We start from the raw sequence: 15,041 nt of genomic DNA, 5'->3' as shown, positions 1-15,041 counted from the left end.
GATGCACACCGCCGAATTAATGTGCTTAGTGTGGCCGCGTGCGCTCGACTTTATACAATCTGTTTTATAAAACTGGTTTATTTAAAATCGGAATAATCCCATAGTGTAGACGTACCCTGAGTCAGGAATTGACTAGAAGTCACACTGAATAAGGTGTTCGGTTTGGGGGCAATGCTTTTTATATAGATATGTTTGCAGGTATTGGTTTAACAGCTGCATATGCTAAAAAAGCAGCTCATGTAATAATCTTGTATCTCTCACTGAACTAATGGCATAAGCACTAGGAAAATAGCTGCTGTACATAATCATCTCTGTTCCACACTGCAGCAATTTCCCAGACGCTGGCAGATGACTGGATTATTTCAGTAGCTGAGCAGGTTTAACCTTTTCTCTGGGCAATTTCGTGGATGTTTCCTTCCTGAAGACAAAATGCATTGACGCTTGTCTACTAATGTTTTAGCTGCTAGAGGAAGGCATGTATCTTGGAATGTTTTGCTCATTGATGTAAGGTTGATGTGATGGGAAAGCAGAGTACTTACAATATTTAAGTAGGGGGAAAGTGAGGTCATTGGTTAATCCTCTTTTTCTATCACAACCTGGAGATGCCAGGCTGACTCACCTGTTTTTCTGTATAAAGGGACCTTCCCAGGGAAGCAGCTGTTCCTCTGTGGGGAAAGTGGGGCAGTAGGGAGAGCTTAACTGGTGCAGCAACTTTCAGACACAACATAGGAACAAGCTCACTCTCCATTTCAGAGAATTTGAAATTGCTGCCTCCTTGATTTGCTGCCAGTTTGGAAAACTGATGATGATAAAGGAAAACTAAAAGCCGACAGTGGTAAATTAGGCAGCTGGCAGACACACTGCATCGTTTCCAAGCACTTGGTGAAGATAAAAGCATTTTCTTGTGGATGCTTAACTGCTCAGGGAGTTGTCCTCTGTTTCTCTCGAGCCAGTACCTTCAGCCCTGTGGATCTTAAGGAATACGTTCAGCCCAGTGATCTTGTCCAATACTGGAGTGTGTTGTCTAGTGGACTCAATACAGCTTTACTTTTCAGAAGCAAATCAGTAATTTTGTTGGCAGTGGATAGTAAAGCTGCTTCACGTCATGAAGTTCCAGGAAAGAATTTTAAACTGGTTGCTCCTGCCCTGCGACTTTGAAGAAGCAGACCACGTCCATGTCCCCAGTAATGGCTGGTAACTTTCAGATAACCTTATCTTTGCCACTGAATACACTGGAAGTCAATCTGTCAGATTCAATGGTAGGACCTTCTGTTTGTCTTGTTCCTGTTAATCATTAATGGCAAGTTCTTCCCTTTATACATACAAAGGGGACAGAGATTTGACAGACACAGATAGAGCATGTTCCATTTGTTGCTTGAGGAGTGGAGTGGTAGGATTCCATAAACAGCAGGATGCACCAATCCAACGGGGTGAAATCCCTGCTTGTTTTTATTTCTCATCCTTATGAGCTGATTGATTAGAACTTCCAACTAAGTTTTGAACCTGTATGACCAGCTAAGGGCAACGTGCGTGACAGTGGCATTTAAGATGTGTGACAAAGATGTCAGATGAGGAAGAGAAATAGAATAGAACAGGGGTAGGCAACCTCTGGCACGCGTGCCAAAGGCAGCATGCGAGCTGATTTTCAGTGGCACTCACACTGCCCGGGTCCTGGTCACTGGTGCAGGGGGCTCTGCATTTTAATTTAATTTTAAATGAAGCTTCTTAAACATTTTAAAAAACCTTATTTACTCTACATACAACAATAGTTTAGTTATATATTATAGACTTATAGAAAGAGATCTTCTAAAAATGTTAAAATGTATTACCGGCATGTGAAACCTTAAATTAGAGTGAATAAATGAAGACTCGGCACACCACTTCTGAAAGGTTGCCGACCCCTGGAATAGAAGGAAAAGAAGCTTGAAATTCTGTAGGACCAATTTATTTAAATAGTGTTTTCTATAGCCAGGGCTGTCCCTAGGGCGGTGCTGGGCCACAAATCAGCCTGTTTGGACCCCCATTAACATTTTTTATATGGGCGAAATCTGGTGTGGGGAGGGGACACCAGTGCTGGGGGGCAAGGGATGATAGAGAGTCACAAGATGGCACCTGTGCTAAAGGCAAGCAGCCCCCTGTGTTGGCGGGGTCCCTGAAAAGATGGGATCCAGGATGGAAGGGCAATGGATGGGGTCAGCCTGGCATTGGCATGTTTTGGTAGGCGAGCAAGAAAAAGAAATACAATGTGGCTTCCCGCTGGTGAGCGTGGGCCCAACCCCCACTGCCAACGCCAGGTTCCCTGTTAACCCCCTGGGATGGCCTGGCCCCCCCTCACCCCAACCCCCAGGTCCCTTTGGCCCTCCAGGCACCGCTAACCCCAACCTCCCTGGGCTGGCCTAGAACCCCCTGCACGACACATGAACACTGAAGCACAGGGCCTTCCAGAGCGTGGGTCCCAGAGCGGTTGCCCTGATTCGCCATACTGTCTATAATCAGTTTAATCGTTCAGCCTGCCTGGTGTCCGTAATCTACACTAGTATGCCGGAAGATAATACCAGAGCTGAGCTGGTCAGAGGTACAGAGTGGAACAATAATTTTAAAAGTTTACATGCTGCTCATTATGTGCAATACATGGGATCTGTGTGGGGCTACAACCTGCCAGAAACCTATTTGTGGGCATTGTTCATAGCCCGAGAAAGCAAGGTCTGTTAGCAAAGACTTTTATCCCCTTCATACCCACAGCTGACCTCCAGAATTAAATGGGAGTATATACTCTCTACCAGTGTAAACCCTGCACTCCAGTATGCCCCTGGAGATATGATTCAGATCAAAAGGAATGATGTCATCTATGATTCTGTACAGCGGAGAAGTATGCTTTTGACTCATCTGAGCTAATTCAGCTCTGGTGAAAGCAGGTGCTAATCCACTGCCTTAGAGAGGTGATATACTCATGCTAGGGTGCCGTTTGGCTCTACAGTGACTTAGTTCTCTGTTCTGGCTAACAGTGGTGCAGTGGAAGCCCAGCGTTAAATACTCTGCTGCTTCCAAGCTTTTCTGTCCTGCATTGGCTCTAGTGCCCATTTTTTTTAAGTGTTCTAAGAAATTCACATTCTGGGGTAGAAGATAGCTTGGATCTCTATCATTCAGATAGTCATTGAATGACTAGCAGGAGTTTCTGGGTCTGTGTTTAAATATGCATCGATATTGTGATCCAAACTCTGTGAGGTTGTGAGAAGTGTAATTTAAAGCCAGAATTTGGCCTTGGATCTGTTGTTCCAAGTGTTTATTAGACGAGGTTCCATTTTTAGTCTGGTTAAATCAAACTTGTTGCTGTAGTTCGTTTTGTTTTTAGAGAGAAAAGTTGAACGGTTTGGTGCAAGCTTTTCATTGCTCTTCATCCCTACGTTCATTTGCTGGCACAATCTGATTTCTTTCAAATAATCTTCATGTTCTTGGCCTAGTCTGATGCTATCAATGTGTCTTCCTGTATGGGCATGTTCTGAATAAAAGGGTGTGTAATGGAATCTTGCTGCGCTAGCAGGCTACGTTCTTAAGTATTGTATATTGAAACATCGGTCTCATTTATTTTTCCACCCTTTTGTTCTGTGACAATGGACAATACAGTGTTTTCTTTCTCCAGATTGTTATAATGTGCAAATTTCCACAGAAAAATAAGACATACTGGCAAGCTCCTTACAAAACCTAATAGGCCAAAAGAAGAGTGTAAAAGTAAACTCACAGCTTTATAAGAAGCCAAAGCATCAGAGGAATGAAGTATTCATAAAGATGCCCTCAAATATCATCCAGCTTCCCGCGTTGGCTTCAGATACCATTCCTCCTGGATATGTAAAGATGAGAATTGGCCTTGAAGGCTCATTTCAAAGTGGTGAGTTATGTGCATGTGTTCTCTATACCTATATCCTTTTAACATCTGCCTTACAAGTAGGATTTTCAAAAGTGCACGGGATTGGACCTAATTTTCCTCCTACTGACATCAATGATAAAACTCCTGTTGACTTCAGTGGAAGCAGAGAGAGGCCAATGCTAAGTGCTTTTGAAAATCTATCCTCCCAGCCCATGTTATCCTGTAGTCTACATGGCACTCTATGAAATGGAGCTGCTTATTGCTGCTGTTCTAAAATCCAAAATACTTGTTCTAAATTAGGAGCAGATCTAGCTTCCAGTGAAATCATGGAAAGATGCCCATCAATTTCAGGGGGAGCTGGATTTGGGCTTGAGTGTGCTATTATGTAAAGGATTATGATAATGACTGGGCTAGTGAATAATTCACAACAAAATATTTGTTTAATGAATGTTGCTTTATTTTTTCTGTTAATGTTTTGTCTGCAAACAAATTGCAAAATTCTTTGATTTCTTCATTATTGCAAAGTATTTGCAAGTTTCTTAGCAAATAACTTTTTAAGTGAATTTCATAAATTTCTTTAGTGAATAATCAATCTTGGCCTGCAGATTACTTGTGGTTTGTGAATATTCACTTACTGCATGGTATGTTTCCTTATTATCTGAAATATGTCACTAAACAACATGGAATGAAGAGAAAATTTTACAATCAACAATCATCCTACTTTAAATTTTTAATCATCCAAATTTAATTTTTGGTAAATATTCAAAAATTTGGGCAAAAATCACTTTTCATAAATGATCACCTAGTAAAACTAAGGGCCTAATTCTTCTTTGATTTACACTGGCGTAAAGCTATTATATCTCCAATGACTTCTATGGGCTTATGCCTGATTTACAACAGTATAAATCAGAGGAGAATAACACCGCCAAGTACTCAAATATTTGAAGAAAGTATAGAAAAAAAGGTGTCACGCATGAAGTGGAATAAAAATTGACTCTTAAATTCAAACAAATATTTGCAGACAGTTTTTTCTATTTGTACAGCTCTGGACAATATTAAATATAAATATGTTAAATATAACAAAGGGTTACATTTGTCAGTTTTAGCTGGAATTTATTCTGTATTCAACAAAAATTTGATTAAGATCATGGTCGTTAGAAACAGGACAGGTGTATTCAGTCAAATCTATCCTCTTGTAAGGGCAGGATGCAGTCATGAAAGAGATGACCTCTTTTTATTTACTTCTGGGTATTTCTGTTGTAGGTGTTATGTTGAGTACAAAAATATATTATATACAGTGTCTGTGGTTTGTTGCATGTAACTGTATAGGTTTTAAATAAATCACAGTTCACAGCATGGTACAATACACACATGAACTGTGATTTGTAACCTACAGACTTAGACATATCAGCCCTGTAGCTTGGCTGGGCCACAGTCTTTTGTGTCTGTCTATATAGCCGCTTTGTTGGAAGAAGTAGAACAATTTTTCTCTTTGTCTCCTGGCAGCTGGTGTATGAAGTGTGATTGATTACCCTGCAGTGTGTTCCTGACCTTTGAAGAAATAGTAAGTACACCTGTATTCACAATGTCTTCTCTTCTTCCTCCTTCTCTTCCTCCTCACCTTTTGGAACCTGCACTGTCCAGACACAGTTCTCTAATCAAATGCTTTATTTTTTCTGGTTTCAGGTGCTGAGAAAGATCCTACTCTGGGTTTTTGTTCTTTTGGTTGTTTATATAAAAGCCCTGTATCCCAGAGGATAATTGCTCTAGTTTCTCCTTTTGAAATACTGTTATCAATGTCAGCTATCTTCCATTAAAAAACAAAAACAGTTACTATTGCTAGAAAATTGGCATTTGGTTATTTCTGGGAGCGGGGGTTGGGGGGAAATTGCACTGGATGAGTCACTTGAATTATTGGTAGCTCAGAGATGGTCAGTGTGAAACCCACTCTTCTGGCCTACCGAGGGCAAAGGAGTGAAGGTAAATGCTTCCAAACCAAGCCAGAGAGGAAAGACTACTATGTGTCTTTAGACACATTATTGTAATAAGTAAAGCAATACAATAATAAACAGAAAAGTCTGTGCCAGGTTTATGTTGTTTCATTTTTAACCAGGCTTTATAAAAAGGCTTCTCTCTATATTGTGCAATTCTGTTGCAGTCTCATAATATGAAACATGTTTACTGCAGGCCGCTGGTTTAGAGTTTTGTTTACATAGAAGAAATCTCCACAAAGCTGACTGCACTGTGACTGATGTTTGCAGAAAGAGTGACATGAAACACAAGGCCAAATGATAAAATGTGGGAATGGGGCCTCCGAGAGGTCTAGCCACAATAGAGACTAAGTTTAAAAATAGGATTGTGTGCGCTCTCTCTCTCTCATCCTCCCCCAACCACCTGATGCCGTAGGTAACAAATTTATTGCCATCAGACAGGACCAATGTGTGACGTACAAGTGCATTACAGTCACACTGGGTTAGTTCACAAACATTACATTCAGACAGGGCTGGTGATTGAGGTGGAAATGCACTGAAATCCAATAGAGCTGGTGCTTCATGCTCTGTTGTACTGGAATTCATTTTTTGCCCACATAGTGCAGGGACCCCAGAAGTGGGACAAATATTTACAGTGCTAGTCTCTTGTGAAATTTTCTCAGCTGAGGTGTGACACAAGCAATTGAAATGTTTGACAGATGACTAAAATGTAGAACACCCGTGTTTCATTGCATGTTGCGGTCCAAATAGAAGATGGTTAATAGTTTTTAACTGTGAAATGTGTTTTAAGGACATTTTCTCACTATGTGAATTAACTAAACCAGTTTATAAAAAGAAAACTGGAAAACAAATTAATTCATGCAGAACCACCACAGAAAGACACATCATATGAATCATCAGCAGTGTTTGAACTATGACCCTCAGATCTCCAACACTGACATCTGCCACATGACCTAAAGAAATAACTGTTATCCTCCATGTAGATGAGCCACTAAAGGGGACTTGACACATACTTTACCAGTGCATTATCCAATTATTTGCTGAACAGCAGTAGAGTGTTGGGAATTAGGATTCCTTGGCACTATTCCTGTCTCTGGAAGGAGTGTGTGGTCTAGTAGTTAAAGTAGCAGTTACAGCGAGGCTAGCCAAGCAATAGATTTGGCACATTTATTTTGAAAGGCAGCATGCTTGAGTGGGTGAGGCTTGGAACTGCCATATTGGAGAGTAGGGTGAAATACTGGCTCCACTGAAATCAATGAAACACCTGCCACTGACTTCTGTGGAGCCAAGGTTTCACCCCTGGGTTCTACTATCAGTTCTGTCTGACATGTCTATGCATTAGCTGTGAAGGCTCAACATTTTTAGGCTTTTTAACACAAAGTGTGTTCTTGTTGAACCAAACAGCATAATCATAAGGGTTTCTATTATGTACCACTCTTAATATATTCAAGGGCTTTTTCAAAAGACCATGCACATTGTACATTTTTACAGTTCTTGGTATCAGCAACAAGTTAGTTACAATCATTAGCAATAACATTAACATCAGTTCTATCACACATGTACATTTACAGTTATTTTTGTCATGCCAAGCCTTCGGTTTAGACAAATCATTCTTTAGATCAGCTTGTTTAATATCCCTTTTGAATCTTCGTAGCTTTTTCTTGACCTCAGAGTCTTCCTTGACATAGGCTTTTAGTTTATCCACTTCCTTGGAGTTTTAGTATTTTAGGGTTAACCTGTGGCTTTTATTTGCAAGGTTTAATCCTTCCCTTCCTCCCTGTCCAGTAGGGTCAAAATCTGAACTCATTTTTGTAACAGAATCCATTGGCTGGCTGGGTGCGTCCTTTTTGGTAATGGCTATGGGCAAGTCTTTCTCCCCCCTAGTTAGTCAGGTTCTGTATATACTCGATCATAAACCGGTTCATTTATAAGCTGACCCCCCTGCCCCCAAGATGGATAAATAAAAATGGAAAATTTTTATAACCTGTTCATAAGCCAACCCTATAATTCAGGGGTCAGCAGACATTGGCTCCCGGGCTGCTGGTGATCAGAGATGGTTTGTCCGCAGGCACGGAGGTAAACTTCAGTAAACAAAGTGTCCCGGCACGGCAGCTGCTTACCCTGATGGGCTGAGACAGCAACTGGTGGGGAAATTTTCCGGGGGGGGGGGCGGAAGCTGGGAGTCAGGGGAGTAACCCCTGTGACCACCCCCCACATGACCCCACACCTAGTCGGGGACCCCCACACTCTCCCCATCCCATCTCATCCCTTCCCACCTTACCTGGCGAGGGCCAGGGGAGGATGTCTCTGACCTGGCCGGAGCCTGCTCTGGCAGGCTGGGCCAGGCGGCGCAGCTACAGCCTGCCAGCACCAGAGCTGCAGCTGCTTTGGAGGCTGTGAGGAGAGCAGCGTGGCCAGAAGTGGAGAGACTCTGGCCTGCCTGTTCCCTTCTGTCTCTGCTGGCTGTGCTGCCTCTCCTGGCTCCCTCTGTTGGGGGGAAGGGGCTGTGTCCCACCTCTCCCTCTCTATACTCCTCTCTGGTTCTTCCCTTTTTTTACTAAAAAAAAAAATTCGGCTTATGAACGAGTATATATGGTAATTTGCATCAACACAGAAACTAGCTTGTGTACTAGTTTTCAAATCCTCAACCTTTACCAATTCCAAGGCTGGACTCTGTCTTAAAGAGATACCATCCATTTTCACCAGCATGTTAAACTCAAGGTTCTTTTGCCAACTTCTGCTTCCACATGGAATCAGATGTCAAGTCCACTAAGAGACTACAAGTCACATCCAAAATATCTAGAGATGAAAGTTTACCTGCCATCCCCTGTATTCCCGAGAGATTAACTGCACAACTGTCCTCCTGCTCTGCAGATTCACCTGTCCCGTCTTCCCTCTGAACCAGAGATACAGACTGTTTACTCAAAGAATCAACATGGAGACAGTCCTGTCTCAACACCAGGGCCGTCCTTAGCCATAGGCAAAATAGGCAGCCGCCTAGGGCACCAAAAGGTCTGGGGGCACCAGACGGGAAGCAGTGGAGCATGTAAGAGCAGGGCTGCAGGGTCCTAGAGAGAGCTGAATGCAGCACAGTCTGAGGGAGGTGATTGGCTGCTGGGAAGGGCTGGGAGAAGGAACTTAACCTGCAGGGTGGAGCTTCTATGGCTCAAGCCGGTGCTCAAGCCACCAGGAATATTTCAAAGCTGGGGATTGTTGCTCACCAATTTTTGGAGCTCGGGTTGTCCCCTGCCCCTGTCCTCGGAGCTTCCTGCCTGAAAGAAAAACAGCCAGTTGTCTCTCCCTTTGTTTGTGCATGCTTTGCTAAGGCTATAGAGATCAGTGGCAGGTAGGAGCACCGGGGGAGGGAAGGGGAGAGAGGAGGGGGAGAAGGAGTGGGCAACATGCTTGGGAGCTCTCTCCCGCATCCCCCCCCAGGCACCCGGTGGCAGCAGCAGGGTGAGGAGGCCACACTTATGATTGGCACCCTGCCGCTGATGGTACCCCATCATAGGGGAGGTGAGTGGGCTTTCTGGAACCTAGGAGAGTCCTCTAGGAGCATGTGCAGTGACCGGGTTCAGAGTGAGTGTGCCACGGAGTGGGGGGGAGGGGGGAAAGGAGGGGTCCCTCTCCCCTGGAGCTTGCTTCTGCCAGTTAAGAGAGGGGAGATCCTCTCTGGCCCTAGCCCTGGGCAGCCTGTCTGCATCCCAAGCCTATCCCAGCCCGCCCCACCCCAGAGCCTGTGCCCCAGCACCCCAACCCTGAGCACCTGCTGCAGTGTGAACCCTCATCCCCAGCCCCATTGACCCAGGCCTCACATAAGGGGATAAAACGTGCACCTTTAATTTGGTGGTCAGTTTGGGAGATTGCATTTGTGTTCAGCACAATACGTTGATTATTTTACACCCTTTAACGTATACAGGTGTTACAAAGTGGGAATGTTCTTAATGTTTCCTCTGAATACTGTGTGGGTTGCCTCGTTCCCTTGCATTTCTCACGGATCTATATGGTGATAAGGGTTGATTGTGAGAGCCCTAGAGTGCCAGTGTTGATGCCTCATGCACAGATAATTTATGGCCGCAAATAACCCTTCTCCAGGCAACTGAGCCATGTGGGGCCGTGCTCTCACAATGCCTCTTGCCTATTTCTCTGGCTAATGAGACAGTGAAACAATCATGCCGTTAGATGCTGAAGTTACTCAGCCCATGGGTCCATTCAAGATCAGAGCCCGGTTGGTGTATCATTAGAGCTGTTGGCCTAGCGGCATGGACTTTTCCATAGCCCAGGACACACATCTCTGGGCGCATGACAATCAGACAGTGACAAGAATTGGAGCACAGTAGATAATTATATTGGGAATTAGGTTTAGGTTTTGTAATGATCAACCTCCAGTCTGAATAGGCCCTTTCTATTACACTTCAAAGTTTTTTCCTCCTTTGGATCCTTGTTATTGTGATGTCTCGAGAAGACCTTAATTGGTAGGATTCACATCTGTTAAAACAGGTTTATTAGACGACAGGTTCACAGTCTAAAACAAAGCTTGTAGGTACAGAAAACAGGACCCCTCAGGTCCATCTTGGAGGTGGGGAGCCTAGACCAAGTTTCTGGCCTCTCCCCATTTCCCCAGCCAGCTCCAAACTGACACTCCCTCTCTAGCCTTGTGTCTCTTCTGGATCTCTTCTGATCTCTTTGTCCCCAGCACCTTCAATTGGCACCTTGCAGGGGAAACTGAGCACCCACACAGTATTCAGAGAAAACATTAAGAACATTCCCACTTTTCATAACAAGGTGCAACAAAATATAATACCGTATATTGAAGCAGGCAAGTGCTGCTTCTGACTTTCCACTTTTAATTGACCCCTTGTAATCTTGTGGTGCGACGCATTGTAGCTTCATTTTATATTCGGCTTACAGGGCGACAGCGGGGAGGTGGGGGCGGGCACCACCATTTTGGGCACCAACAAAAATTATACAAACTGCCGCCTATGCTCACCTGTGAGTGTGACTCTTTCCCCCGGCGTGAGGGCTGTCAGGGCTGTGTTGGGTGAGGTGCTGGGGGGAGGTGAGGCTGGCTGCCTACCTGCTGAGGAATGACAGTGAAAGTAACTCACTTCCTCGCAGGCAGCCAGGATTGGAATGGTCACAACATGGCTGGGCTGGGATAGCCAGATAGCATGTGTGAAAAATCAGGACAGGGGTTGGGGTAGGGTGAGCAGATGTCCCACTTTATAGGGACAGTCCCAATTTTTGGGTCTTTTTCTTATATAGGCTTCTACTTGCCCCCCACCTCCCATCCTGATTTTTCAAACTTGCTATCTGGCCACCCTAGGTGGGGTAATTGGTGCCCTATATAAGACAAAGCCCCAAATATCGAGACTGGCCCTATAAAATCAGGACATCTGGATCTGGTCACCTAGCTGGGAGCGCTATCTCTCCCCCAAACTGGCAGTGATCCATCTCATCCAGGGGGAGCTGCATAGGGCAGGATGAGCTGCTGTGGCTCCATGGGTGCCCCGTCCCTGAGATCAGATGCTGTGCTAACTTCACCATGGTCCGGTGGGCTGGCGGTGGTGCCCATTGGCGTGTGATCGGACCTGAGGGTTTGCTGCTGCTGTTGCCACTCTCTGCACCCCAAGATGTGGATTTTGGGTCCTGCAGTTTTCCACCTATCTCCTCCTCTACTGCAGCTGTTGAACCAGCAGGCTGGGGGGTGAGCCAAGCATGAAAGCAGTACTGTGTTGCCATTTTGATTGTCATTGAGACAAATTTGTTTGCCAAAATGCTTGCTAAGAATCCTGAATTCAGTTTCAAATATATATATTTTTTTTAAAAAAAAATCAATATCTTAGCCAAAAACAAAAATTAAGCTGTTGACAATTATTTGTGACAAGTTTGGTATGGGAAGGGAGTTGGGCCAGTTTTCATCAGAGAAACAAAAAATGTTGACTGACTTTCCTATAGCCTGTTACTGCTAAATAGAGCCCTCCAACAACTGTAATATGCTCATCTCCTTACTAGTGTATAGAGCAGGGTGGCAACCTACGGCACACGTGCCAAAGGTGGCACGCAAGCTGATTTTTGATGACACACAGTGGTGGGCTGAATGCTCAGCCCACCGCTGCTCTGGGATTCCGGCTGCTGCCCCATTGCCACTCGGGGTCTCAGCCAGCCCCACTCAGCACCCGCTGCTGGCCTGGAGACCCCCAAGGAACCCCAGGCTGGCAGCAGGCTGAGCAGGCGGACGGCTGAGACCGGGCTGAGCCACTCAACACCGCTGTCGGCTTGGGGTTCCATTCACTCAGCTGGCAACGGGCTGAAGGGACTAAATCAAATGAAATAGGAAAGCAAGAGCAACTAATGACAAAGTGCAAAGAACCTAGAGCAGTGGTCCCCAACCTTGGTGGCGGACGAGCATCCGCCGAAATGCTGCCGAAATTCGGTGGCAAGCAGTGTCATCCAGAGGCATTGGCGCCAAAAAATGCCGCCGAATTTCGGCGCAGACATTTCGGCAGATGCTCGTCCTCTGGCCAGTATGCAAAAAGGTGCACTGAGAAGCCCCCTGTGGGCACCATGGCGCCCGCGGGCACCACATTGTGGATCCCTGACCTAGAGAGCCTCTCTGAAGCATGGTGATCATTTTGATTTAAATGGACTTGAACTGTATGAAGAATTGAGTTGTTGCCACAATGCAAAATCAATGATGGACATTGTACAGTTTATTCATACCATCAAACTTGCAACTCATATTCTACTGACAATTCTGTAACAGTAGCATCAGGAGAACGGAGTTTCTCAAAACTAAAGCTCATTAAAAACTATCTCCAGCTCTACAATGAGTCAGGAACACTTGACTGGTCTTGCTATTCTTACAATCGAACAAGCCATCACTTTGTCTTTGTCATATGATGACATTATTACTGATTTTGCAGCCAAAAAAGCCAGACAGATTGCTTTTAATTAAAAACTAATCCTTGTTTCAATACCTCTTCATATACATTTCCAATAAACTGTTGACAATTTTGAAAAATTATATTATTTGCATCATTCTGTCAAATCAGAATTTTTTCTATAATGCTACTTTTTAGTGCTAGTTCATCAGCATTACAGTGTGCTTAATTAAGTTAAACTGGTTTTAGTAACATGCCTGTGGCAAGTTTTCCAATACTGTAAGCTTATGTTTGTGTTTCTAAGAGCAAGACAGGCACAGGGGCACCAGTTTAATAATCTCGCCTAGTGCACCATAAATCCTAAGGACGGCCCTGCTCAAACACCATTGTCTCCATAACAAGCTGGTTAACCTTATAGGGCTGTTTAAACTCCCTAGCAATTTTTATTCCATCTGAAATCTACTCAAAGCTATCCACAGTAGATTTTTTTCAAAACAAATTCAGTGGATTCATTTTCATTTGAAAGATTTTGGCCACTGGGCACCAGCACACTTTCCTCAGAAAAGAGACTGTTTACTATCAACAATGGCCTATTAAGAGTCAGTGGAAACAATTCCTTTTCACGGACTTCACCAAGATATTCCTTTCCTTCTGCAATATTATGCACTGCAACAGATTCTTTCTGAGCTTTATCTATGTCCAGAACCAACTTCGGCACAACAGACAAATCACCAAACTCCTTCTGAGTTTCACATACATCCAGACTCACCTCTGGCCCATCAGGAGGATTTTCACACAACCCCCTTTCAGGTAAACTGCTAGACTTCATAGTCACAAGATTAGAAGTATTATCTTCCTTGTTACAAGTTTCCACACTGTCAGCAGATAACATAGTCAAATTACCTTCATGCTTTCCTTGTGCCCTGGCTATGATATCACCCTGATCAGATAAGGTTGTTATATCTTTACCCAGCAACACACTAGCAACAGGCAATATAGAAGTACCAGAATCACTTGGGGTATGGGTACACCTGCAGCCGTACAGCGCTGCCGCAGGAGCGCTCCCGTGGCAGCGCTTTGAAGTGCGAGTGTGGTTGCAGCGCCAGTGCTGGGGGAGAGCTCTCCCAGCGCTGCAGGTACTCCACCTCCCTGTGGGGATTACCTTGCAGCGCTGGGATCTGTGCTCCCAGCGCTGGGGCCCTGTTTACATTGGCGCTTTGCAGCACTGTAACTTGCTGCGCTCAGGGGTGTGGTTTTTTACACCCCTGAGGGAGAAAGTTGCAGCGCTGTAAAGCGCCAGCGTAGCCAAGGCCTTGGTCTCTGGGAGCTTTTATGATATTAACTGGATGCAGCCTAGTTACAATGTCATCATCCCTAGCAGACGCAAATTCAGGACTACTTCCTTCCTTGGCTTTAGTTGTATCAAGAATCAGCTCTGGGTCAACTGATAAATTTTCTACCATCATAGGCTGACAGCTTCTTCTGTCTGCTTAATAGACAGAAAAGAGCTGGAAGAACATTCCCCTTTAACAGACAAACAGCGTGGGATATCCTTTCCTTTGTCCCAGCACACATGGCTGTTCATGGACAATTGCTTGGAGATGGGGTAGCTCCCTTCATGGGCAGGTCATTACCCCTAACAGACTCAGGAATATTTCCTTCACTGTTACAATTTTCCACACTGGTAACAGGTAAGGTATAGGGATACTCATCTTCCACTAACCTGGCCTTCCCAAACTGCTGATTAGACAAAGCCATCAGCTCAGAAGGCTGCCTATGTTCATCTAAACTTTCTTTGCCTTTCCCTCCCTTAACAGATAAACTGCTGTTTCTTACAGATACATTACACTGAGCTGCTTTTAAACAAATCATTTCTACTGTTTTCAGGCTTACTTTCACAAACTTTACTTGCCAGCAATCCATCACTCACCAAGACTGTACCCTTTTCTTCCTCAGGTAGGGCTTTAACTTGATCACCAACTTAAATTTGCTCTAGAGAAACATCTTCCTGAGCCTTATCTAATGCCAGATTCACTTCTGAGATACCAGACAGACACTCAGAAATTCCCTCCATATATGCACTGCTTCTTTGCACAGATAAATGGCCATCTTCCTCATACAAACATTTGGAGAAACCCTCCATAGGCAAATCCTTGTCCCTAGTAGACACAGGTTCAGGATTATTTCTTTCCTGTGACTAGTTTATGTCATCAGCTTGACTGAACAAAGTTTTAATATCATCCCCAATGAAAAGATCCTTAGGCAGTAACTTCCTTACACTAGCTATAACCTCCTGTTTAA

General features: G+C 44.4%; 1 protein-coding gene across 8 annotated transcripts in view; it reads left to right on the top strand.

Annotated features, from left to right (window-relative positions):
* DENND2B (DENN domain containing 2B) overlaps positions 1-15,041 on the top strand; it is a 315,618-nt gene that overhangs the window by 159,708 nt on the left and 140,869 nt on the right. The window lies entirely within an intron of this gene.

This window comes from Chelonoidis abingdonii, chromosome 4 (genome assembly GCF_003597395.2).
Source record: "Chelonoidis abingdonii isolate Lonesome George chromosome 4, CheloAbing_2.0, whole genome shotgun sequence".
Lineage (NCBI taxonomy): Eukaryota > Metazoa > Chordata > Testudines > Testudinidae > Chelonoidis > Chelonoidis abingdonii.
Note: the sequence above shows the minus strand (reverse complement) of the source record. Positions and strands in the feature narration are given on the sequence as shown.